General features: G+C 49.1%; 1 protein-coding gene across 9 annotated transcripts in view; it reads left to right on the top strand.

The window, feature by feature from the left end:
* The first annotated feature begins 1,554 nt into the window (after positions 1-1,554).
* RALGPS1 (Ral GEF with PH domain and SH3 binding motif 1) overlaps positions 1,555-26,596 on the top strand; it is a 296,430-nt gene continuing 271,388 nt past the window's right edge. For 4 of the 9 annotated variants that reach the window (XM_043469588.1, XM_043469595.1, XM_043469596.1 and 1 more), the window contains exons 1-2: positions 1,555-1,779; positions 15,328-15,406. The gene's annotated coding sequence lies outside the window, so the exon portion shown is untranslated. Of the gene's footprint in view, positions 1,860-2,315; positions 2,335-12,321; positions 12,459-15,327; positions 15,407-26,596 lie in introns of those variants that run through there. The other 5 variants (XM_043469590.1, XM_043469589.1, XM_043469592.1 and 2 more) reach the window with 5 other exon arrangements.

Genomic DNA, 26,596 nt, shown 5'->3' on the forward strand with positions numbered 1-26,596 from the left:
ACGTGCTTATTGGCATTTGTATATCTTCTTTGGATTCAGACCCTTTTCCCATTTTAAAATTGGGTTTACAATAACTTTTTGATATATTACAAAAGAATCTATGTTAATTGAAGAAAACTTAGAAGCTATGCATAACCATATTAAAAATAAGAGATGCCATTTAGCAAGTATATATTACACACACTGTGTTGAACTTCCACGCTTGCCCTAAGTCACACAGGTAGAAATAACAACAGCTAATGTTTACTGAGCTACTGTTAGGTACTAGGCCTTCTTCCTTGTATCATCTCACTTAATCTTCCCAGCAGTCTTTCTGAAGAGGGTGCTATTTTCAGCACACTTATCTTTCAAGAAAGAAACTGAGGCTTATAAACATTAATTAAAGTGCTCATCTACACATAGCTTGCTGGTGGCAGAAGCAGAGTTTGGACTCAGGTAGTCAAAAGTTCCTAGCTTTTGCACTCAACCCCCACCCTGTGCATTTCTGAATACAGAGGTTCTGAGCAGAATGAACCATTGTATTATATTGTCTCTTGTTCTCTTTCAGTAAAATAGCTAAGTAGCTTCTTTGATAATTATTCTTATCTTAATGCAAAATGGCAGAAATTTCCCTCGGAGATCCCTGAAGATTTAGAAATGCATTAATTTTCACTGACCCTGTTTCTCCTCTGTTCTTCTGTTTCTCTCTTTTTCTTCCATAAGCTGTGGGAAGACAGTAACAAATCTTTCCATACTCTGATGTTACTGCAGAATGAATTCGAAAGTTGTCAAAAATGACTTATATTACTTGTTTGTGCGTCCAAGAATCATTCAGAGTAACATAGGACACAGAGCCTCCATTCTGTGGGAGGCAGAACAGAGATTTTCTGTGGTTCTGACTTGCAGAGTTTCACAGAACTGGCTTCGGCCGTCTTTGATCAAATGACTTAACCTTTTAACTCACCTCATCGTGCGTGGCACAGAGAAAAGGATCTGGGAGTATAAAGATGAGACAACTCCATTTCCCAGCTTTGTACTTGTGTGGTCTTGGGCAAGTCTCTTTACCTCGAGAGGCCTAATTTTGCCCAGATACAAATGAAATAGGTTGGACCCAAAGCTCTTGAAGGTTTCTTCTGGCTTTGATGTTCTGTATTCTGTGCCTACCTCCGAGTCGTAAAGAATGGGCATTCAGGTGATGTTTCTCACAAAGCCATAATTTTGTTGTTGAAAAACAAATAAATCTCAGGTAGGGCTTTTAAGGGGAAACTGTATGATGCCTGGAAGGATGTATGGGGAATAGGATGCACTGCTATTTCTAGGAAGAAGATGGGCGTGGCGGGGCACTGATGGGGGTGTACGGGCAGCGGAGCATCCTTGCAGGCGGAGACCGCGTCTGAGGGCTTGTAGCGGAGGCCGAGGCCAGGGAGGACCTGGGCTGCAGCGGCTGCGCACTGGCGCGCCCAGCCGGCCGATTTGCGTGTCTCCGCCTCTGCGATGAGTTGATTGGGGAGTGTAGTCCGATTCCGAGCGCCGATTGGCTGAGCTGCCCGCCGCTCAGACCCCCCCCCCCCCCCCCCGCCAGGAGCGGACGGTTCCTACTGCGGCTGGGCACCGGCTCCTCTCCCGCGTCGGCCCGCGCTCCAGCTGCGCCCGGCCCGGCCCTGGCCCGGCTCGGCCCGGCTCCAGCCTCCGAGCGAAGGCGCCGCTGCCGCCTGGGCCGGTCCCAGGGCCATGAGGAGGCGGTGGCAGCCGCTGCGGCCCGCGTCAAGGTGACCGGCCGGGACTGCGGCGGCGGCGGCGGTGAGAGCGGGCGGTGAGAGGAGCGGCCGGCGGGGCGGGGCGGGGCGGGACCCTGAGGGCCGGGCCGGAGAGAGCTGCAGGTGCGAGGGGCGGGACCCCGAGGCGGGGGTGCCTGCCGCCGAGCCGGGGAGGGGCCTCGGGGCGGGAGGCGGGGCTGGGGGGTGGTGATGGTGGGGTTGTTTCAGGCGGTGTGGGGGGCACCGGGGCCGGGCCGGGGGGCTTTAGTTGCGTGATAGGGATGGGGGTTTTGGTCTGGGGGACGGCAGGTGTGTGTGTGTGGTGGGGGTGTGGAGGTGGGGAAAGGCCGCAGGTGCGGGGGGCGGGGCTGGAGGAGGCAGTTAGGAAGGGCTGAGGGGCTGCAGGTGCCGGGGGGGCGGGGCCAGGTGGGAACCACAGGTTTGCCAGGGGGAGGGGGCTGCGAGGTGACGCCGAAGCTGCCGGACAGACCAGGCCTTGAGGACACCACAGGTGCAAGGGGGGCGGGGCCAGGGGAGACCTGCAGGGGTGGGGGGGCGGGGCCCCGAGTGGTTGCAGGTCCGGAAGCGGGGGCCCCAGGTGAGCAGCGGGCAGAGGGTGAGTGAGGGGTCGCGGGGAGAAGGGAATGCCGCCTTCTCCTCTGCCGGGATTTTTTTTTTTTTTTGAGGGGAAGCAGGAGCTTTGGGCTCTCTGAGGATTCTGGATACTTCGAGGGTTGCCGCCGCTGGGCCGGAAGGGCCAGCTCGGCCTTGCCTGTGCTCCTCTTGAGTCGGACTTGGGTCTCAGCTGCCCTGGTTACTAGGCCGGCGGCTTCCCCTATGCCTCGCAGTGGCCTGAAGTGGGGCGCCCTGGTTTTCGATGTCGGGGGGGCTTTTTCGTGTCGCTGTTGCAGGGGGCATGCCTCGATTGGGGCGTGGGGGAGGTGGGGCCCGTTGGCTTTCATTCTATCAGCTGTTAAGAAATGTGTGTGTTTGAAGAGTAGTTAGTGCGAAGCTGGAAGGGTGGAAGGGTTCTTGGCCGACTGGCTCCTGGGACCTGGAGACTGCTGCAAATCTTAACAGTGGTCGTCTCCAGAAGACTGAAGTGGCAGCCTGGTGAGGAGGCAGAACAGGAATGAGGGTTCAGAGGCTTTTGCCTCTTTGTTGCCTGGGAGAGTGTCTCAACTCTGAGCTTTGTTTCTTCCTATGCAAGGTGTGCATTCTGGTACCTGCCCGGTGTGCCTCTCAGGGGCCCTGTGAGGGTGGGATGGAGCTGTGCTTACTGAGCACATATTTGTGTAAAGCTATGAGTCTGCTGCCTCTGTGCTAGTGGGCAGGTTGTGTTTGGAAGCTGAGGGTCGAAAGAGGAGGGTTTTTTTTTTTTTTTTTAAATTTAATCAATCAACTTAGTTTTGTCTTTGCTGGATCTTCATTGCTGTGTAGGCTTTTCTCTAGTTGCAGCGAGTGGGGGCTACTCTTCATTGCGGTGCGAGGGCTTCTCATTGCGGTGGCTTCTCGTTGCAGAGCACGGGCTCTAGGGCCTGCGGGCTTCAGGAGTTGTGGCTCTCCAGAGAGTTGTGGGCTCTAGAGCACAAGCTCAGTCATTGGGTTGCACGTGCTTAGTTGCTCCGAGGTATGTAGGACCTTCCCAGATCAGGGATAGAACCCGTGACTCCTGCAATGGCTGGCGGATTCTTTATCACTGAGCCACCAGGGACGCCTGCGGAGGGGATTTCTAATCCGTAGACCGCTTTCTTGTTCGAGGTGGGGCTGAGGTTGGTAGTGGGATGGTGACTCCTGCTTCCTGTGAGGCCTGTGAGGGAGCTGTGGCCGATGGAAAGCACTGGAACATTTAATTGTTTGCTGACCTTTAGACCCCAACTCCAGTGAGGACTCTGAATTGGAACATGAAGCTTAGACTTGAGTCTTATGGAATTTCCCCTCCCCATCCAAGTATGAACACTGGTTTTTATCACATTCCAGAAGGAAGACACCCAAAAGAGGGGAATGCCAAAACTTTGTTAGGTTTCCATGTGATGGAGAGAGGAAAGCAAAATGATGGGACTCCCTCCTATTTGGAAGAGTATCCCATAGCCAAGCGTGTGACCTCTCATTGCCTCTGCTCATCAGCACTGTGACCAGTTCCTCTCACCTGTGTTGCATGGACAGAAGAGCAGCAGGAGGAGGCTTCTCGTGCATGAACCTGCACTTTTCTTCATTTCAGGCACTGTGGGACTTTGGGGAACCAACTGCCATGGTGCTGGCCTCTCTCACTGCCATTTGGTGTGGCATGACCCCGTTGCATCATGGGGATGTCGTCTCAGATGTGGGTCCTTCCTGGGGCCTGTGCGCGTGTGGCAGGACCCAGAGGCTCTAAAGGTAGCACGTGTGAATCATCCTGTACTGTCCTGGCAGAAACTGTGTAAATGACTCAGAGAGTGCTGTGTTCTGGCTAATGATCGTGCTCTGTGGGTTCAAAAGAAAGCCCAAACTCGGTGGCCCACGAGAGCTAGAAAATGTGTTGGGTAATGAGAGGATTGACTTTTTGGTTGATGTTGTTTGAGTGACAGCATCCAAGGTTGAGAGAGAAACTTCATTAATGAAAAATATCGCATCCAGGGTTCTCTGTGATATGGCTCCAGTCTGCCTTTTAAACTTGATTTTCCTTTTCAGCGTGGAGGGTAAGAGCTCTGGCTTGGAAGTCAGACAGAGCCACCTTTGAAGCCTCACACACCAGTTTCTTGACTTCTCAGAGCTTTAGTCTCCTTATTTGTAAAACAGGGATAATCATGCCCACCTTGAGAGGTTGCTATGAAGAGTAAACGTGGCTAGACATGTGAAGGCACCTGATGTATTAGGCCCTTGTTGTTAAGGTCTGTTTCTGCCCCTCCCTGACCACCCACCTTTCAACACAACAAAATAGCATGTCGCATGTAAGGAGAGCAGGACTGGTCATTTTGAGGTCTTCACTTCTCGTGTGACCTCTATCAGGCCTTCCCTTGTCCAGGCCTCAGTTTTCTTAGCTGAGTGAGGATATGTGAACATCAGTCAAGAGTGATCCTAGACTGGCATTCTGATCAGCATGTTTTCTCGCAGGGCAGGAGGGAGAACACTGATGACCCGTTATTTAGTTCTTTTAAAAATACCTGTTGAGTGCTTTGCCTGGCACATAGTGAAAGTGAAAGCCGCTCAGTCATGTCCGACTCTTTGCGACCCCATGGGCTATACAGTCCATAGAATTCCCCAGGCCAGAATACTGGAGTGGGTAGCCTTTCCCTTCTCCAGGGGATCTTCCCAACCCAGGGATCAAACCCAGGTCTCCCACATTGCAGGCAGATTCTTTACCAGCTGAGCCACAAGGGAAGCCCAAGAATACTGGAGTAGGTAGCCCATCCCTTCTGCAGCAGATCTTCCCAACCCAGGAATCAAACTGGAGTCTCCTGCATTGCAGGCGGATTCTTTACCAACTGAGCTATCAAAAAATACCTGTTGAGTGCTTTGCCTGGCACACAGTAGGTGCTCATTAAATACTTGTTGAAGGGAGGAATGAAGGACTTTCAGAAGAAGGTGTGGCATCTTATCCCTGCTGCTTATATGGATGTTGTATCTGTACCTTCAAAGTGCATTTTGTTTATTGAAGAAAAAAAAAATGTTGCAATGGCTTTATCGTGAAATTAGTGAAACTCAACATGAAAGACAAGTTATTTCACAGTCCTATTTCACTGCAAATTAAGTTCACCCCGATTTTCACAAACATGTTTTTTTTCATGGTTGCAGTCATATGTATGTGAACATTTGGAAAAGGCTTGGCAATAAAGAATTTCTTTAAGTGATGTTTTTATCTTATTTTTTTTAAGTATTAAAAAAATCACACATAGTTTTTTTTTTTAAAGATAAGTATTTTAAGGGGGGAAAATTGTAGTGTCTTTCTTGTTTCAAGCTTCCAGTTCCCAGTCTTCTCCCTAGTGGTAACCACTATTATAATTTTCTTGTTATATATTCTTTCTCTTACACAAAGAATAGCATCCTATACATACTTTTGCTTCTTTATTTATTTACTTGATTTCTTTTGGAAATTGTCCCAGCATTGGAAAATGTTCTAATTGGTACATACAGTTCCTCCTTAATAGATGTTTTTTTTCACCGATGCCTTGAGCACAATTTTGTGTCTCCACTCTCCCCCACCCTCCATGATGTTTACTCAGTAATGGTCAGCAGTCATTGTTTAGAAGACTAACAAGAGACAGTCCTTGTTTTCCTCTAGGAAAGAAAAGGCTCCGGTTCCAGTGAACAATAGACTAAAGGGCAGTCCATGTATCTGGATGCAAGGCAGACACAGAAAGAGAAAGGAAAAGGGATTTGTTCACTAGTAATTGAAAACTGATTTTCCATTCAGCCCATGATTCAAAGTCCAGCTGTCACTTACCGGCAGTATGACTTGGGGCAATTTACCTAATCTTTCAGTTTCCTTATCTGTTAAATGGATGATGATAATAGGATATGCCTTTTGGGGCTTTTTGTGAAGAAACGAGATCATGTGTGGGAAGTACTTGCAGGAATAGGTCGTGGTAGATGCTCCACAAGGGGTAGTTGTTGGGTTATTAATAATCTTTGTTAGCAGACACTTACTGGGTGGTGGAGGGTGAGCCGCAGGAGATGCCCAAAGTCCTTGCCCTCACGAGGTGCTCACATGCTGTGCAGGGAGACCGGCACACAGGTCACTGAAGCCAGAACAGAGCCCAGGGGTGCGGAGTTGGGCAGTGTGGGGGTCATGGAGGCAGGAAACGATGACTTCTCCCTCTGTGGTTTGGGAATGGCTTGCCACCTCCTCTGTGAAACCCACTCAATTCTGCAAGTGACCACTCCTGTCTGTGCTGCCTTGGCATTCCTGTGTGCGTAACCTGGATTGGAGCGTGCACCTCGCTGTCGCACACGTTGTTTTATGCCCGTGTCTCCTCTCTGCACAGGGAAAGTCTCCTACTTTCTTTGCTCCTGTGTTTCCAGGGTAGACCCTTGGTGGACCTTGTGATAAACCTCTGCTCAGACAAGTCATGCTACCAAACGCTGGCACACTCTTCTTGATAGGTCTTCAGGTCTCTGATGAAACCCAGACTCTGGACTCTGTTGCTTCATTCCCCAGGCACTTGAGTGCTGACCGAGACACACGTGTGCTGTCTGCCAGCTGTAGGTTTTGGGTTGAATGGTGGTACTTGTCCTACCGAGTCCTGGGAGAGGAAAGAATTATTTGCTCCAGGTAGTCCAGGGCAAGATGGGGAAACGGAAAGAAGAATGAGTCTGAAAATGAACTGCTCACACTTGCTGAAGCCACCTCCCGCTTCCTCCGAAGTGTGGCTGCTGACCCTTCCTTTGAGGGGGGCTAGTGGAGGAGCAGGCTGCAGGGAGTAGTAGTAGATGCTGTGATGAGGGATGGGGAGCAGTGGTTGGGTTGGCCTCTGCGAGGGGCATCCTGGGGCATTTCTGGGGCCACTTCCTTCCTGTGGGCATTCATCCAGCAGCCTCCCTGTGCTCTTGCTTTGGGCCCAGCCGTTTGCTGAGTGCTGAGCCTGTGGACATGGAGGAGTTGTGTTCTACCCTCGGGGAGCTGATGGTTAGTGGAGGAGTCACATGCAAACAGAACGTGACCAGAAGGGGACTGGTGATGAAAGAGGACCCCAAGTGATGTGGCCAAGCAGATTCCAACTCGGCCCAGACCTGGGTTCCGATTCTGACTCGCCCACACACAATCTCTGTGACAGGCGTCTTCCCCATTGTTAGTCTCAGTGAACTGATAAGAAAATGGAAATGGCAGGGTTACCTGCCTGGAGGCTGTTGTTGAAGATTCAGTGAAATAATGCTGTGGGCTGCTCAGCGCTGTGCCTGACTGGAAGCTGATGCTTATGGAGTGCTCTTTGTACTTAATTATCCTTAGTGTTGGGGCAGTGCCAGGAAGCCCCTGTTTGGCTGTTTTCTCGGTTCCAGTGTAGCGGTGATGGTGCCAATCAGTGCTGAAGGTGAAGGTGATGGCCACGGTGTCCGAAAAACCAGCTCTGAGGTCACAGAGGGCTCAAGGAGTCCTCGGGACTTTCCTCACGGGCCCACAAGTGATTCTTCTCCGTTTTCTGCTCAGGGTCTTCTCACAGGTGGTTCCAGCCCAGCACCGCCCCGAGCCCCTTCTCTTTGATCCCCTGCACTGGTCAGTTCCGCGGCTTTTCCCCACAGGAGGCATGAGTCCAGCTTCTCTCACCTGTACTTTCTGAGGAGGGCAGAGACTGTGCAGATGCAGAGGGGCACATCCCGCCTCCGCGCCGCCCCCCCGCCCCCCACCAACCCATTGTTTTGCAGAGCTTTCAGGTCATTGTGTTCTTTACAGGAGACTTACCACCTGAGCAGACAGGGCAGCACTTATAGCAGACCCTGGAGTCAGGCCTGGGTGGGATTGTGTCCCGACCCCACTTGCAAGCCCTGTGGCTTCAGGCAGGTGACCACCGCTGTTTCCTCGTCAACACAGGAAGCACGAAGATACTTGCCTCCCCCTGGATCTTATCTGACTTTAAGGAGATGAGAGGAACAGGGCTTAGCATAGTGCTCGCACGTCATGAGCATCCCATCAGGGTGAGCGCGAACAGTGTTCTGTTAACCTCTTGACGTCCAGGGCTGTCAGGATGCATGTTTTGGGGGGATGCTCACTTATTGCCTATGAGTTATGTGAGTTATTGCACATGGAATGTGTGGAGAGGGTGGTGCAGGCTGCTGGGAGCACCCAGGGTGGCAGGCATTACTCAGCCTGCCTTGGGACTGTGCACGCAAGCCTGGACTCCCACAAAAGCAGAAGATGCTGGTGAATGGGAGGACGGAGTCAACCCTGTGGGTGGGCCCTGTCTCAGACCCGTCCAGGAACTGAAGGCTGGTTTCCCAAGTTCTTGCTGTCTCACTGTTCTGTGATTCCATGTAAATAATGGGACTTTAGTATAAACTCATATATAATATAAACTCATGCAACATTATACTTTTCCCTCATTAGGATTTAAATGTTTTTATTATCTGATTGTATTTTAAGGTTAAGACAGTTACTTGAGTAATCAGAAGAAAATGTAAATATTTGGTCTCAACCGTCAAAAGTTTCCTTGAAAAAAAAGGTTCCCATGAAAATCATCTTATTAGAGACAAAAGAAAGAATGATGAATAATTAAGTTTGTATTTATTGAATACAGTAATTCTCACCCACTCTTGTATGAGCTTGATAAGTAGGTCAGGGGAAATCTGTGCTTTTGATACATTTCTGAGTTACTAAATACTTATGGAAAACAAGTTAGTGAATTCTTGAGAATTTGGTGTGTCTCTTTTTGTGGCAATAAAGCCTGTTATGTGGAATTAGGGACTTTCACTGTGTTGCTATTTCTTGTTCTGTGCCCTCTCTGTAGCTGTGTTTTTTCTTTTCCCTCTCTAGGCACCATATCTCTAGCACTTTGAGTCCACTGGCATCTAGGGTTGTTCCCACTGGGTTCCCATAGCACCCTGGTATAGCGGGTAATAACACTATGTGACTGGCCTCAGCTTCCTCTCACCCCGCTACGAGACTTTGCAGAGTCAGAGTCTGCATTTTTTCTGCCCACCACGCTCAGGGCCTAGCCCCAGGGCTAGTAACGGGCAGCCAGAACAATCTGATCTGAGTGTAGTATTCCCTCTGCTTAAAACCGCGAAGTAGCTTCTGGTTTTTCTTAGAAAAAAGCCAAATGGTTTACATGGCCCGCAGGTGTAACAGCTTGCTCTTCAGTGTAACTGTGAGTCACGTCTGTCCCCTCCCACCCCAATACAGTGTGTGCAATCCTGTCACGCCACGGACTGTGGCTTCTCTGCCCACCATCCGGTGGGCCTGGCGCAGCTTCCGGCACGTAGTAAGTAGTCCATAAATGTTTGTTAAATGGACACATGGAATGAAGGGCGAGTGCCCAGTGACTGATCTGAACCTGTACAACGAGAAGGCTGTTAGATCTGAGGTCCCTTCAACATAAAATATTTCAACACTTTACAAAGTCTCTGACAGCTTGTCTTTTAGCCTCATATTGATTCTGTGGGGTAGGTGGGGGTTGACTTTGGTGTTTGGAGGAGAAATCTTAAGCTCAGAGAGGGTGAACAAATTGCCCAAGATGGAGCTATGGGAGATGCAGAGGGCTCCTTGAGTGTCTTTTCTCACAGCCTGGGCTGCCTTGAGGTGTGGTTTCTGACATACATTGGAAGGGCCACAGGTGAGGTTGGTAAATAGATTCATGGAGAAAAGGTACTTGCAGTAGTTCCTCTTGGTTTTAGTTGTTTTTTCCTGATAATTTGAAAAGTTGGGTTCAATTTGGGACGATGAGCTTGAGGTCTGAGATCAGGAAACACTGATCTTTCTTGTAAACAGCAAAGGTATAGGTGCTGATTGGTCGGTGCCTAAGATTAGAATTTGTTCTTTTAGGGAAAATTTTTGAAGAGTAGAAGTTACTTGCTGACTGATATGTAGCATTGTTGTCATTGTTTAGTCACTGAGTTGTGTCCAACTCTTTGCGACCCTATGGACTGCACCATGTCAGGCTTCCTTGTCCGTCACTAACTCCTGGAGCTTGCTCAAACTTATGTCCATCACATCAGTGATGCCATCCAACCATCTTACCCTCTGTTGTCCCCTTCTCCTGCCCTCAATCTTTCCCAGCATCAAGATCTTTTCTAATGAGGTGACTCTTTGCCTCCAGTGGCCAAAGTATTGGAGCTTCAGCTTCAGTCCTTCCAATGAATATTCAGGACTTTTTTCCTTTAGGATTGACTGGTTTGACTTGCAGTCCAAGGGACTCTCAAGAGTCTTTTCCAGCACCGCAATTCAAAAACATCCATTCTTCAGCACTCGGCCTTCTTCATGGCCCAACTCTCACATCCATACGTGACATGTGGAAAACCATAGCTTCGACTGTGTGAACCTTTGTCGGCAGGTGACGTCTCTGCTTTTTAATACACTGTTTAGGTTTGTCATAGCTTTCCTTGCAAGGAGCAAGTGTCTTTTAATTTCATGGCAGCAGTCACCATCCACAGTGATTTTGGAGCCCAGGAAAAGAAAATCTGTCACTGTTTGCACCTTCTGTTTGCCATGAAGTGATGGGATCGGATGCCAGGGTCTTAGTTTTTTGATTGTTGAGTTTTAAGCCAACTTTTTCACTCTGCTCTTTTGTGATTGTCAAGAGGCTCTTTAGTTCCTCTTCGCTTTCTGTGACTTTTTACGACCCTATGGACTGTAGCCTGCCGGCTTTCTCTGTCCATGGGATTCTGCAGGCAAGAATATTGGAGTGGGTTGCCATGCCCTCCTCCAGGGGATCTTCCCGACCCAGCGATCAAACTCTCATCTCTTACATCTCCTGCATTGGTAGGCAGTTTCTTTACCATGAGTGCCACCTGGTAAGCCCTGATATGTAGCATTATTTTTATGTTTTCAAAAGATGCTGGTTGCTTCAGTTAGCCTGTTTCTCTAATTTATCTCTGGGTGTACCTGCCATGGGGCTCTTTGGAAGTGAGCAGTGCTGCAGCCTTTGTGCTTATCAGATACAGTGTCAGTCAGATCTGAAGGTTAGAGGTCATCAAGGCTGCTCTTCCCACTTTCCACATGACAGTGGATGGACTTTGTCAGGGTTTTCAGACTCAGGCGCTCTGATTCTCCACCTGTAAAACCTGTGGACTTCCATTTGTGTGTTGCCGTTTCTCAGCAGCTGCCTGCCTTTCACGTAGTGTTGCTCATAGACCATGTCCATTAGGAAGCATTTATCTCTGGTGAAAACCTCAGCTTCAGGGTCCCCCAGTGAATCTACAGTGTGACTGTAGGGAACAGGAGCTAAGGCCTAACTTGGTGTCCAGCTGCCGTTTTCAGTGACGTTGGCTGGCTGAGAAAAGGCAGTGCCTCTTGTGGTCTATTAGCAATATATATGTTGATCTCAGGGGGCTTTGTCATGATATTAGTTGATTGTTGGAACTTTGATTCCAACAAAGTTGATTGATTAGAGAGATTGTTGGAACTTACTTTTATCAATATAGCCAGCATACTTATGGAACTTGGAGAGCAGCCTGGTATAGGAAGATCACTGGGTATGAAGTCAGTAAGCCAAGTGTGTTAGTTTGCCCTGACATCTGCTTTCCAAGGAAACAGGAATCTTCCCAATGTGTTTGCATCCTTTCTTCAGTAGGAAAGCCCCAGTTTTAAGATCTGAGGTTGCCTTGCGAGGGTTGTGTTAGAGTAGACTGTTGTTGTTCAGTTGCTCAGTTCTGTCCAACTCTTTGTGACCCCATGGACTGCAGCATGCCAGGCTTCTCTGTCCTTCACCATCTCCCGGAGCTTGCTCAAACGCGGGTCTGTTGAGTCAGTGATCTCATCCAACCATCTCATCCTCTGTCGTCCCCTCCTCCTCTTGCCTGCAGTCTTTCCCAGCATCAGGATCTTTACCAAGAGTAAAGACAGCTGGATGTTATTAAAGTATACCAGTCACCAAAGGCAGCCTTATTCCTTGTTCTTCCATCTTCCAGACCTACCTGCCTGCTAGTCCCTCTGTTCATCTGTCCGTCCATCCATCATCTACCCGCTCACCCTCACGTCCATCCAGTTGTTGTTCAGGGCCTGAGGAGTGCAAGAACTGATCTGAGTGTGGGGCTGCAGCAGAGGAAAAAGACAAGTCTGGGCCTTGCTGCCTTTTGGCTTACAGTCTAGTAGAGGTATGTAAGAGTACAAATAAGTCCAAAATAATAACAAATAAGTGTAGGAAAGGTTAATTACAGCACTGACAGTGGCTACAAAAGAAGAGTACAAGGTGCTCAGAGGTTTTGCCTGGCTGGGCGACCAGAGACAGCTTCCCAGAAGAAAGGAGTTGGGGTTAGCCAGGAGAGGTGGCTGCAGGTGGAAACAGTACGCTGTTTGGAGTCAGAAAACCTGGGTTCCTGCTCTGAGTCACTTAGTTTTGTGAGCCTTGAGAGGGGCACTTAATTTCAATCTCCTTTAAAGGTGATCATAATACTGACTTTGTGATATCTTACTGATCCAGGACCACTAAAATTTAAAAGAAAAAAAGAAAGAAAGAAAGACTGTTTCAAGTGCTGGGTTTCCCAGGTGGCACAGTGATAAAAAATCCACCTGCCAATGCAGGAAATGCAAAAGATGTGGGTTTGATCCCTGAGTCGGGGAGATCCCCAGAGAAGGAAGTGGCAACTCAGTCCAGTGTTTTTCTTTTATGTTTTGTTTTTTTGGCTGCGAGGCATGTGGGATCTTAGCTTCCTGACCAGGGATCAAACCTGCACCCCCTGCATTGCAAGGCAAAGTCTTAACCACTGGACTGGCAGGGAAGTCCCTCATTCCAGTGTTTTTGTCTGGAAAATTCCATGGACAGAGGGGCCTGGTGGACTACAGCCCGTGGGGTCGCAAAGAATCAGTTGATTGGCATGCAACTGAGCATGCCAGCATTTCAAGTGCTAGCAAAGATGTGGAGCAACCAGAATGCTCACAACCTGCTGGTGGGTGTGTAGATTGGTTTAGCCAGTTTGGAGAAGTGCTTGCCATCATCTGACAAAGCTGAACATTTAGTTAGCTATGACCTGGTAGTTCCACTCTTGGGTATCAACCCAGCATGAAGACATACGAATGTACCACATGGCGCCACTCAAAAGGGTTACAGCAGCACCCCCTGTGATGGCCCAGGCTGGAAATAGTCCTGGTGTCCATCGGTATAGGGTGGACAGGAACAGGGTAAACTCCCACAGTGGGAAAACAGTAAGTGAACAACCATGAAAAATCAGGATGAATTTCGCAAACATAATGTTCATTCAGGCACAAAAGATCATGTCCTGTGTGGCTCCATTCATAGAAAGTTTAAATAGACAGACGTAATCTCTGCTGTTGAAAACCAGAATGGTGGCCACCCGTGGGAGGCTGGTAGAGGTGGAAGGAGGTGTGGTGGGTTTTTAGAGGGGATTGTGGTGTTTTCAGCCCATCTGGGTGCTGTGACCTGGGTGTGTTCACTTTGTGAGACTCCTTTGACCTGTGCAGTTGCATTGTGTTACTGTATGCATTCTTCTGCACGAATGTTGCATTTCCATGGGAAGTTTATTTAAAACGCTGACGGAAGGAAGCTTATCAGTCATGTTCCACTCAAATTATTATTAATGGTGAGAATGGAAGTTTTTTGTATTGATGAATAAAATAATCATTTTAACATATTTCATCTTTATCTCTTCCTTTGATCTTTGCATTTGTTTTATAAGGTAATGAACATATCAGTACCTTAGAACATATATTTAATTTACAAATAAGCCTATGTATGTTGGAGGTACTTGCTCAATGTGTGTTCAGCTGTTACTAGTGAAGGACTGGAGAGTTGGATGAGCCCTGGCTAAAGGTCAAAGCAGAAGGGGCAGCCCAAGCAGGGGCCTGGCTGCGGGAAGCAGGTGGTGAGGAGGGAGCCTCAGTCGGTTTGGGTCAGCAGCCTGTCTTTGGGTTGTTTTCTTGCTTCTGGCGCATGAAGTGTGGGCTGGGGTGGGGGTGGCCTGAAGCCAGAGAGGGAAGCAGAGCCTGACCTCTGAGTGCCTCGGGCTGCAGGGACCCCAGGGGAAGGGCTTCGAGGAAGCTCTGGAAGTGGGAGGACTAAGGGAAGGGGGCAAGCAGAGGAGACAGGAGGAGGAGGGGGAGAACGAGGTCATTATTGAGGCTGAGAGATGAGGGGCTGGTGAATCGTGTTCAAAGCTCAGCCATTAGGTCCTACTGACCTAATGGGCGGTGGGAAGGTGGTGTGGTGCAGGGGAAAGCAGCCTGGAGCTCAAGGGCTGAAGCTGTTTGGAAGACTGGGGAGAACTTCGGGTGTTCTTAGGCAGAGGGAAGGATCAAGAGAGTGGAGGAGGCTGAGGGTGCAAAGTGGGGTGCTGGGGGGAGGTGGCGGTGCCCTGGGTGGCCCCAGGTCTCAGGAGGACACCTCTTCCTCAGAGTTGGGAGTCGGGGGCCAGGAAATGATGCGGGAACTTCAGGTTAATGAGGAACCCGAGGGAGGTGGAGTCAGCTTTCCTCAGTGGAGGAGGTCATGAGGCTGCCCTCCTGGGGGTGGTGGGGGGTGCGGAGAGGGGGTGCTCTGGAGGAGGGGAGGCAGACCGGCCCCAGGGCCCTCTGCAGCGGCTGTGCGGGACGCCTCCCTGGCCACTTGCTCTGAGGGCAGGGGTGTTTGTGCCGGGTACTCCTGAGTCTTTCCCGCGGGGCCCTGCCTGAGGTCTTGGCCAGGGTTTGCAGCTGCCGGAATGCGTCTTCCTGTGGAGTCCCCGGGCAGACCCTCCCGTGCTTCCACCAGCATGTATCCAAAGTGTGCCGGGAAAGGATAGTAACCACAGAGATTTAAGTTAACTTCGGTGATTTTAGGGCAGGCTTTGCTACCCGATCAGCTAAATGGTATCGCATATTGATCTATGGGGAAGGCTTGTGACATTTCACAGAATAGGCTCAGAATTAGATCTTGTTGTACTATATTTGGTCTGACCTTGCTGAGCTTGGAGAAACAAGTCTCACCATCTGGAACATCGTGTAAACCGAGTTATCCCCCTACTTTTACAGAGGCTCCTGTTTGGAAAGAGACCTGCTGGGACGGTTTATCCTGTTGGCCTGGGATTATGAAGCCCAACACGTGTTCCTGGTAAGTGGGTTCACTGACCCTGGCGCCCTGTGCCCTCTTGAGCAGAGGGCCAGGGTGTGGCACCCAGAGCCGCGACTGGTACGGGTGAGCGGGTGCCGTTGCGGTCAGAGGAGCCTCCTGCCAGCGAGCCTGTGGGGCCGTGGAGGGCACAGGGGCCTTTGGGGTCAGGCGTCCTCGGTGAGCCACACCCAGAGGGTGTTTCAGGGGCTTTCTCTTGTCAGATGACTTGGGCCCTGGGGTTTTCATTACCGATTCTCGGATCAGGGTGTTTTCCTTTCTCTCCTCCTCCTCGTGCAAAACCTCTCGTCGGCACCCTGTTTCGCTGTCATCCTTTTGCTCCTGTTGGTCAGAAGATGAACGTTCTGTGTCATCCTCCCTACAGCTGGGGTGACTTGGGTGATCTCCTTTCTCCCAGCCTCAGTCAGGTCCTTGTCCCACCCCACAAACCTCTGCCCCCTCTCTCTGTTTGGCTTTCCTCCTCACTTTGGGCTATCCTTGCTACAGACCCCTCATCAGAAAGGGCCAGCCTGCGGTGTGAGTCACGCTTGGCCCTGGGAGGATGGGGGAAGGAATACGAAGGTGAGTGAGACATGATTGTGGTCTTCCAGAGACTATAATCTACTCGTCAACCCCTGCCTTTCTGCCCACTTCCTCCCGCCCTCCTTGCTCCCTGAAGTTCTGCCCAGCCCACCTGACACCTCTTCTAAGAATGCTTTTCTGTAGTCCTGACTCACTTAAGCTCTCCTTCTTTTAAACTGTCATGACACTTGTTTCAGCCCCCTCTTAAGGCCTTGGCCACAGTCTGCATTGCAGCTTTTTTTTGACCTCCCCCTTATCTCCTTGACTAGAAGTCAAGCACTTTTAAGGCAGGGGCTGTGTCTTGCTCATTATTGTGTTCATGCAGTGCTTTGCTCCATGCCTTACACACAGTGGGTGCTCAATAAGTATCACCAGACGGGAACCAACATGGACTCACTCATGGTTCTCCGCACCCATCCGCTCTGCAGCCGTGGTCCTCAGGTCTTGAGACAACATACAACCACAGGGGAATATCTGCCTAGAAGAATCCTAGATCTTATTCAGGTTGGAGTAGTCACAAAAATGTTAAAAGCTGAACTATTGCAATATTTTTCAGATTCTTCCTAGTACCTTACCCTTCTGTCAACCTACTTTCACAAAGTGGTAGAAGATAAAGTTTCTGATGCTTTCCTGCTAGGGCCCCAGGCTTCCTTGATTACAGTACAAGTAATTCATACAGTGCTTAGAAGAAGCAAGTTCCCTGAAACTTATGTATCAGAGGGATTGGTTCCTTTAAGGAGGTTGCTGGAAATAACTTTGTTTAAAGGTAACAGCACGTGAGAAAACTGAGACTTGGAGATAAGTCATTTTCCCGAGATCACACAGCAAGTAGGTGTCAGAGTTGAGTTTTGACTCTAGGTCAGTCTAGTTCTAGAAATGGGGTTCCTCTCCTCTGTGCTTTTGAGTCTGATGAGAACTGGATTCCATGGGCAAGGCTGCAGCTACCTACTTGCTGCTTATGCCCTCGGAGGGACTGCTCGATCTCAGGGATCCCAGGGGGTCCCCACCCCACATCTCAGCAGGAAGATCACAGTGTGCCAGCCCATTTCATGTGGGTCCCCTTCAACAGAGGCTATAAGTTGTCCAGGCTCGCCAGTGCCGCCGTAGCTCAAGCAATCTGCCATATACACGGACTGCGTGAACTTGCACCCTCTAGCAGGGAAAGACACGTGACAGCCTTGTGGGGACCTGGCCAGTGAAAGAGGGAAGCCAAGCTTCACACTTGGAGCAGTGGGTTCTTTGAGGCAGGATGGAAGGAGAGGATGTATAAGGACTTTATAAGTAGAAAATTCCTAGGAGGATGCAATTAAAGTGTACCAGAGGCTTGCTGGAACTAAAAAACATGGCTTTAATTGGTGGTTTGGAAGGCCCAGTAGAAGAAATGCCTCAAAACCCAGAGAAATAATAAAAAGAAATGGAAATAATGAACTAAAATGTGAGATGCTCTCCGCAAGGAAAGACCTTGGAGACCTTATCCAGGGGACCTGGCATGGAGTCATGGGAGTTCCAGAAAGAGAAAAAAGAATAGATGGAGAAGTAATAGAAGACAATAGAAGAAAATGTCATTGAATTGAATAAAGATTTGATTCTTCAGATTAAATGGATCCTTTCATCCCACACAAAAACCAACACTCAGACCTACTTTCAGTAAAAGTCCTAAACTCCAAGAAGAAAGAGAAAAATCTTAAAATTTTGTAGAAGGAATGAACAGATTGTGGTCAAAGTAGAGAGAATTAGGCTGACATTGGGCCTCCTATATGCAGCCCTGGAGGCTGGAAGATGGTGGCCCGGCATCTCCAGACTGTTCGAGGGAGAGGGCTGCAGTCCTTGCTGTGCCCATTGAAATGTCAGTCATGGTCATTGTGAAAGAAAGGCATTTCACATGTGTGAGGACATAAAGCACAAGTCATCTGGTAAGTGTGCCAAGGAAAACGTCCAGCGAAGTTCTCTAGCCGAAGGACAATTAGAGCAGAGTCCCTGGGGTGGGGACATGGAGAATGAGGGGGCAGTGAACGGCAGTGTGCCCTCTAGCTCACAGAGACTGATCTCACGGGATATTGCTACTGTGACGTGGAATTTTTATTTTGTGTTATTAAGAACTTTTAAAGTAGAGGAGAACTGTGTGAGAAAACATAGTAGGCTGAAAATTCTAAACCATCTCTGTAAAACCCAAGCCTTTGGGAGAATGGATAGGAGAGTTAGGAAATGAGTGTTCCACTTTTAAGAGACTTAAATAAACATAGGGAAGATAAAAACCAAGGCATTGTTATTTATGTGTGTTACAGAAAGAGAAATAAAGGCTCAGTTTTGACTTTTGGGGATCAGAAGCTGTATTAGGGTTAGATTTTGTTACATGTAGTAGATAACCCTGGAATAACAATGACTTAAACATGTAGGAGTTTATACCATTTCATGAAAGAGTAAAGAGGTTTGGTGTGATGGAATCCAAAGTCATCACAGAGCCAGGTTCCTTATGTCTCACTGCTCTTGCTGCCATAGCAGATTGCCTCCTGACTCAGAATGGCTGCTTGAGCTCCAGTCATCACATCTGCATTCTAGAAGCCAGAAGGAGAAAGTAGAGAAGAGGCATGCCTTTTCCCTTTCAGATACTTCTCAGAAGTCTCACACAGCACTAACATTTACATCTCACTGAGCAGAGCTTAGCCACACCAAGCTACTAGGGACCATGGGGTGTGCTTAGCTAAAAATAGGAGTTTTCTTGCTGGAGAAGTAAAGGAGAAAGAAAGAAGTTGGGAATTTCTGCCTCAAAAGATCATCACTAGCAGAATGCAAATAAAAAAACAATAGTTTTCTGTTTTACCTTTTTAAGTGGCAAAATGTTAACAAAAACGGATAAAACCAGTGTTAGCAAGGGACTGAGGGAAATGAGTGCTCCCTGACACTGCTGTTGGGAGTATGAATTGTTCTAACTTTTGGGGAATATAATCTGAAAATATTGCATGAGTATTAAATATCCAAATCTGTCAACCCAGTACCAAGTCCTGCAGAAGCCCCTATGCAAAAGACAGTACAAAGCTGTTTTCTGCACCACTGTTTGTAGTGGCAAAAAGTGGAAGGGATGGGAACCCCCATCAGCCACATATTAGGCATTTATTAAAAAGCAGTCAGATCTCTCCTTGTTGATGTGAGGGAAACCCGTGATACATCATCAGGTTTAAGAAAACAAATTGCAGGATAATTTGTCTCCAGCAGTGGTTGCAAACTGGTGACCTGTAGTAGTGAGTGCCGGGCCAGCGCTAAGTGCTTGTTACATAATTTTCTTCTCACAGTGAACTTACAAGGAGGGGACTGTTGGATCGCCTCTTTTCAAAGGAGGAATTAGAAGCACAGAGACGAAGTGGCTTTCTTACGGTCACCTTGCCAATAGATCCCGGGCTCAGGAAGTGCCCAGGGCTCCAGAGCCTGAGCTCCTCCCAACTTGGCTGCCCTGCCCAGGAGCACTATCTAGTCTCCCTCTCCGATGCTTTTATGGCCAACTCACTGCTTTCCAAATGTTCAAAATGGAGAGATTTAAGTGGCGCAGTTAGCCACTGGACCCATCTGTACTCATTCCATTACACCTGCAGCTTTGCCAGTGACATGATCTGCTGGGCCCCACAAGCCTTTGAGGTTCGACCTTGGTTTCTGGTCTGAGTCCCACTTGGTCTACACGTATTTATGTTGCTTGGCACAAGGACTTGGAGGAATACACTCCTGTCTGCCCACTGTGATTACCTTAGTGTGTGGAAGGGAGTTGGCTATGGGGGAGGGTGGTTTCACGGCTTTTCATTTGTACACCCCTGTTGGGTTTGGCTTATGGCAACAGAGATACATTACTTTTGTAGTTTAAACAAAAGTCCAATAAAGTATGATTTAAAACGGTGAAATATCAAGAAACAACACAGATAAATTACTACACTTTTCTTTTTGTCATTTGTTTCTTTTGAGGTTGTCTTTATAAACGTCTGAAAGCAAGGAGACTGGAGTTTTTCTTTTTTATAAGATGAAGGTTCAGGTCATCCATTGTGTTTGCTTCTGACACCTTCTGTGTTTGAACATCTCATTCTTGAACCAGAACATTATAACAGGAGCAGCAGTGGTCCTCCCTGATCAGGAGGAAGGCTCTGCCCCGTTGTAACCTCAGAGTCAGACATGGGAAGCATGTGGAGGGAGGGTGCTCAGGAAAGGGCTTGTGAGCCCCAGAAGCCGTGGGCCGCTCCTGATGCTGCCAGCGTGACCCTCTTGCTGGAAATCCTGGGGAGGCAGCTGAGCATGGCCACAGCTGTGACCAACCAGGGAGGACGAACATAATTCAAGACAAATAGGATGAGTGCTGAGAGGGCTGGGTGCTCTAAAACCCTGTAAGGGGAGGACGCAACAGTGGGGTCCCAGCAGGGGTCCCAGAGGAAGTGACATTGAAAATGAGACTGGAAAAGAGAGGAGGGAGGGGAAGGAGGGGCGAGGAAGGTGCAGGGGGAGAACCAGCCCCTGAGCACACCTGGCTGTGGGAGACGCGGTGGGGCGGGGTGCGGAGTGTGGCCGCCAGTCTCCTCCAGCACCCTTTCGGCACGTGTTCTAGTCTGCACATCTTTCCTTCCTTGGCTGGAAGCCACTTCCAAGAGGCCGGGTTGGGGAGGGGCGGCAGAGGGCCTGCACACTCCCAGCACCAAACACATCCTCCCCACCCCGGGCAGAGCCTGTGACTCTCAGTGGGTTGGGTACCTGTCAGCCTCCCTCCTTCCCTCATACAAGCCTTCCTCAGTGACCTTGCCTGCTGACCCTCTCCTGGGAGCACCAGAGGCCTGACCACCGGGATCAGGGCCAGAGGGATGGTGAAGGCAGGTCTCAGCCACTTTTAACTTGACACCCCTCTGGGCGGCAGCTTCTGCCCGAGTCCTCCAAGAGCCAAACCTGAACCCGAACCCAGAGTGATGCTGCTTCCCCTGCTCCCCCCCAGAAGTTGGCATCCCTTCTCCCTGTGTCTCCCACCCTTCTCAGGCTAGCAGGGGTCTCTCCTTGAAGTCCACTCATGAAGTCCAAGTGTCTGTCCAGGCGGCCTAAGCATTGCAGTCTTGCTGAGACCTTGCACCTTCCTGAAGTAGGCTAGGGTGGGGAAGTCGTTTCTTCCTTTTTACTGAGAACAAGGTGGACTGCTGGGGACTGGGAATAAAGTAACAGTGTTTAAGCTCTTAGCCCCTGCTAGGCGCTGTGATCAACCCTCTGCAGAGGGGGCCTGGATTCAGGAACTTAAAGCGTATAAAGTGCTTAGACCGCTGCCTGGTGCCCACTGCTGCTCCCGAGTGGCAGCTGGTGCTGTTCACTGTCCTCATCATAGCCACACGGGGGGAGGACAGTGCTGTATCCCCACTTTACAGAGGCAGAAACTGAGGCTTAGAGGGGCACTTGCTTGCCATCACATAGGATTCAAACCCAGGACTCTCTGAGGGTGAATGAGTAGGTGTGACTCTCACCTTCCAGGGCTCACGGTCAAGCAGGGAGATACCCGGAGAGAAGACGTCCTTGCCAGAGTGAGAGTTGCCACAGCGGGCTGAGCGGAGGGCTCACGGAGAGGCCTGGGGAATGGGTTGGGGGGAAACCCAGGAAACCCATTCCAGGCAGCATCCTCGTTGAGATGGGATTGTCACTTCCTTTTCCCTGGGGCTTCGGTGAGGAGGTACTAGTTTGGTGGTCTGCGCACATGCTTAGTTAGTGGTTGATCATCTGAAGGCCCGGATGTGGCTTCCCCTCCCAGCCGGGCTCCTGGGACCTTGTCCCCCAGGTGTCCCCTTGGGGAAGACCCTCTGCCTCCAAGCTCAGTGTGACCTGAGGTCCTACCCCTCTACTTTATGAACCCCCAGCCTTCTTGGGGACACATGTGCAGATGGCCTGGGTGATAGCTCTGTGTTGCTTTCCTCACCTCTCACTCCATTTCTGTCCCTCGAGTGAGTACATTTTGCTGCCGCTTAGAAAGGCTCCATTGCCGTCAACACAACGGAATGAAACACCGTCATAGAACTCTGATTGAAATCCCACCATTGAAAATCCCAAGCTAAATAAATCCCACCATGACCCTGCCACCGCAACAAATCAAACTCCTTCTGTTGCGCATTTCCTTTCCAGTTCCTGTCCACAGGGCAGGTGGGTTTTTACGCATCTTTCCTCTTTTTTACCTTGAGGTGGTTGGAATGAGAGTGATCAGTTAGGAGATGACCACCAGGTGGCACCAGAGCACCAGGCTTTTGACTCCAACCTCCCATGTGTGATCCTTGTCAGTGGAGCATCCCTGAAGTGCTGGTCTGTGGAGGTTCACTTTCAATTTTCCCTCCACATCCTGTATTGCTCACAAATGCGTTGCCTCCTTAATTTAGAAGAAGTTGGACAGTACTGGAGTGTACAGAAAGCAGAAAGTAAAAATGCCGTACAGTGACACCTGGAAGTACCGGCATTTAAGACTTGGGTGCATGAGTGCATGCTTTATTGTTCAGTGCTTAGTTGTGTCCAACTCTTTGGGACCCCACGGACCATAGCCCACCAGGCTCCTCTGTCCCTGGGGTTTCCCAGGCAAGCATACTGGAGTAGGTTGCCATTTCCTTCTCCAAGGGATCTTCCTGACCCAGGGATCGAACCTGTGTCTCCTGCATTGCCGGCAGCTTCTTTACCACTGAGCCACCAGGGAAGCCAACGACTTGAGTACGTAACCTTCTGTGCTTATGTATGAGTGTTCAGATGTAGACATAAGTATTTCAAAACATGTCCAGCTGTCATTTTCTCAGTAATCACTTCTCAGACCACTGCCCCCATTTAAAGTTGTAACCCCACCCCTTTCCCACTCTGTCTGTACTCTCTCCTCACTATACTTTTTTCTCTTTTATCACTAGCTTATGTGCCATATATTTTACCGAATGCTTTATTTATTGTCAGTTCCCCCCACTAGAATGTACCAGGGGATTTCTGTCTCTTTTTGCTGCTTTATGCCCGATACCTAGAATAGTACCTGACACATAGTACACTGTCTACCAAATACTTGCTGAATGAACAAATGAATAGGAGTGAGTATGTCCTGAATCTGCGGGCATCTTTCTGTGTCTATAAATACCGTTCTACTTGCCCAAGGCCACTCTGCAGAGCGTGAGCCAGAGCTCCTGCGGGCTTCTTTCTTTTTTTTTTTTTTTTTGATGTGGCACATTTTAAAAGTTTTTATTGAATTTGTTACAGTTATTGCTTCCATTTTTTGTTTTAGTTTTTAAACTTAGAATTGCGTGGGATCTTAACTCCTCTACCAGGGATTGAACCTGCATTGAAAGGCAAAGTCTTAACCACTGGACCTCCAGGGAAATCCCATGGGTGGCTTCTTTCTGTATTAACAGGACTTCATCATTTCATGCAGCATTTCAGAACTGTGTCCCATTTACTGACTGACTTTCATCTCTTTCTTGATGTCTTTTCCTATACAAATGTTTCAATTTTAAACATAGTTAAATCTGTCAATAAATTCCTTTATTTTCTAACTTTTTATCACCCTAGAGAGGACTTCTTCACCCCAGGATAATAATAAAAAAAAAGCATGGTGACTTGTGTCTCCTTTGATATTTTTATGGCAGTTAATCTTGATCAAAACTTTATGGGCTTTTCAGGGAAGCCTGGTGTACTGCAGTCCCTGGGGTCACAAGGAGTTGGACACAACCGAGGGGCTGAACAGCAGCAGCAGCAGATGGCTCAGTGGCAAAGCCTCCTCCTGGCAGAGCAGCAGACGTGGGCTCAATCCCTGGGTCGGGAAGACCCCCTGGAGGCGGACATCGCAACCCCCTCCAGTATTCGTGCCTGAAAAATTCCATGGACAGAGGCAGGCTGCAGTCCTCAGGGTGACAAAGAGTCAGAAACGGCTGAGCACACACACACACACACACACATTCTTATAAATGACATTGATAAAATCTTAAGTAAATTCCCTCTCAAGTGAATAGCAAATTGTCTCATCAACATTTATTGAATAATCCATTCTTCCCCTCTGTTTGAAATGTCATCTTGACCAGATATTAATTCTCATGTATAATTGATCCTATTTTCTGGACTAAGTTCTGTCCTGCTGACCATTTGTCATCAACAGGGCTTCCTGGAAGGACAGGTCCCTTTTCATTATACTTTTTACTTTTTTTGAAAACGTCTTTGCTGCTTTTAATTATTCTCCAGATGAAGTTTTAAATCAACTTGTTGAATTTCAGAATGAATTCCCTTAGGATTTAGAATGAACTTGCATTTTATTTATAGATCAGCTGGGGAGAACTGATGTCTTTACAATATCTTCTCCTTATTCGGAAGGAGTGAAATGTCTCTCCTTTGATTTAAGTCTTTTTTATGTGTGTGTGTCTAATAGTAAAGTTTCATAATTTGCTTCATAATTTTTGTACCTTTCTTTTACAGTTTATTTCTATGTATTTTCTTTCTTAGTAGGCCCTTGTGCCATTACATTTTCTAGCCAGTTACTGTTTGGATAGAGGAGACAGTTGGTTTTGTGGCCATGTGTCTAATGCTCATAGCTTTCTCTTGGATCTGATTCCATTTACTTCAAACTTTTCTAGGCATTTTTAATTTCTGGTTTGTCGTTGTCATCATTCCCTGTATTTCAATATTATTAATACAACCGATTTCACATTCTTTCTTGTTTTCTCATTTTGGCAAGATTAGTAGGAGAAGGAAAGTCTATAAGTGTGTGGACCTAGGTCATCGTCTTGAACCCATATAGTTTGATGTGAAGGTGTCATTTTCTCCATGCCTTTTGGCACTCCCCCTCCTACCTGCCTTTCCCCTTCAGTGTTCTCCACGGAATGTGGAAGGCCTTAAAACTCAGGGGTGTTTCCCTGAAGCCCCAGCTCACGTCGTCTGGAGGGATGAGCCCTCTGTTCCTTGTAGGATTCGTCCTGCCGCCGCTGCTATGCCCGCCCTTCTTCTCCAGCCTGGTCTTGCCCGCCCTGGCTTACTCTCCGGAGACAGTGTCCTTCCTAATCTGGTGGGAAGCGCCAGACTGTCCATGGTGCTCAGGACTCAGTGGTGTTTGTCAGGAAGGACCAAGGGTGTGGGTGTCCTGTCCCGCCAACCTCCTCCTCACCTTGAGCTTCTGAGGCACCTGGTCAGAGGAGGAGCAGCAGCAGAGGACAAAAGACCCTCGCTGTGAACCGGCCACTCCAGGGCTCTCTGGTCAATGCCGGTTGAAGCAAGTGATGGGCTCGCAGCCGCTTGGGGTCCCTTGCCCCCTGTGCTTGCTCTGTGTCATGGACCCTCACCTTCCTCTGGTGCTGCAGTGCTTAGGGCCAGCAGGTGGGAGTCAGAGCTGGCTGAGCCCGAGCGGGGACCCCGTCCACCCTGGGGATCTCAGAGCAGCAGTGAGAAGAGGGAGCCCTGAAGAGGCGAGCCGCCTGTGGCACCTGGCGATGCTCCTGACAGACGGGGCCAGTCAGTGACCTGGACGGTCCCTAGCCACACCAGTGCTTCCTCCGCCCTTGGCAGGGACTGGGAGGAAGGCAGGGGCCCGCTGCTCCTACAGGAAACTGCCCTCCATCCCATCCTCCATCCACCATAGATGGTGTGTGTTTGGCCCACACGTAACAGGCGTAAAATACCCAAACCTCCACGCCCCGGAGCGCAACCATCAAATCGTGGTTTGTGTGGGCAATGGCGAGTCCCTGGCGTCAGACCTGGTGGTGGAGCTTGTGCGTGTGCGTTGGGGGGTGGCCTATGGGGTGGGAGGTGAGGGTTAGGATCCCTTTTTAAATTTATCTTTTTATTTTGAAGTAATTTTCTACACAGGAATTTGCAAAACTGGGCAGAGCACTTACACATACCCTTCGCCCAACTTCCCTGTTAGCTCACGTAACCACAGTACAGTAATCAGGTTAACCTGGTGAATTAGTTCAGGTACCACACTATGAACTAGACTGCCGACCTTTTCCAGATTTCACCATTCCCCCCAACTGTGTATTTTTCATTCACACTCCTCCTACTGCCTTAACCTCGGGGTGATTTCTTGTGCCTCACACTAAGAGAGCATTATTGCCCTTGCCCACCCCTGCCCCCAGGAAAGACAGTGGTGGTTGAGAGCTGTTGACACCGGTAACAGCTGTCATTAAAGATGCAGCGCCTCGGCCGCTTCTCACGTGCACTGTTCTCTGCATCCCTTCAACCATCTGTGCCGTCGGTACCCCAGTTCTCCCCATTTTACAGATGAGGAAAGTGAGGCTTGGCCAGGTCAAGCAACTTGTCCAGGGCACAAGGTCAGTGATGGGTGAGAACTGAAATCCTGGTTTATCTCTTCTCTAAGCCACAGAGGTTACTTGCTCCTTCTCCTGCCTGAGAGCTTGCTCTGTACTGTCCTGTTCTTAGCTCCTGCCGGTCCTGCTATGGTTGTAGCTTGTCAGCCTCTGGGAGGTGGGGGTGTTGAACCTCAGGCTGTGTACACATACACACACACACACACACACGTATCTATGTGTCTATCCGTGTGTGGCTGTGTACACACATGCTGCCCCACACTGTGTGAACGTGTTAACTTTGGGGGACAGGAACTAGGGGTGGAGTCATGGGGACTTTCTTGTTTATTTTACACCTTTTTATCCA

This window comes from Cervus canadensis, chromosome 5, assembly GCF_019320065.1.
Source record: "Cervus canadensis isolate Bull #8, Minnesota chromosome 5, ASM1932006v1, whole genome shotgun sequence".
Lineage (NCBI taxonomy): Eukaryota > Metazoa > Chordata > Mammalia > Artiodactyla > Cervidae > Cervus > Cervus canadensis.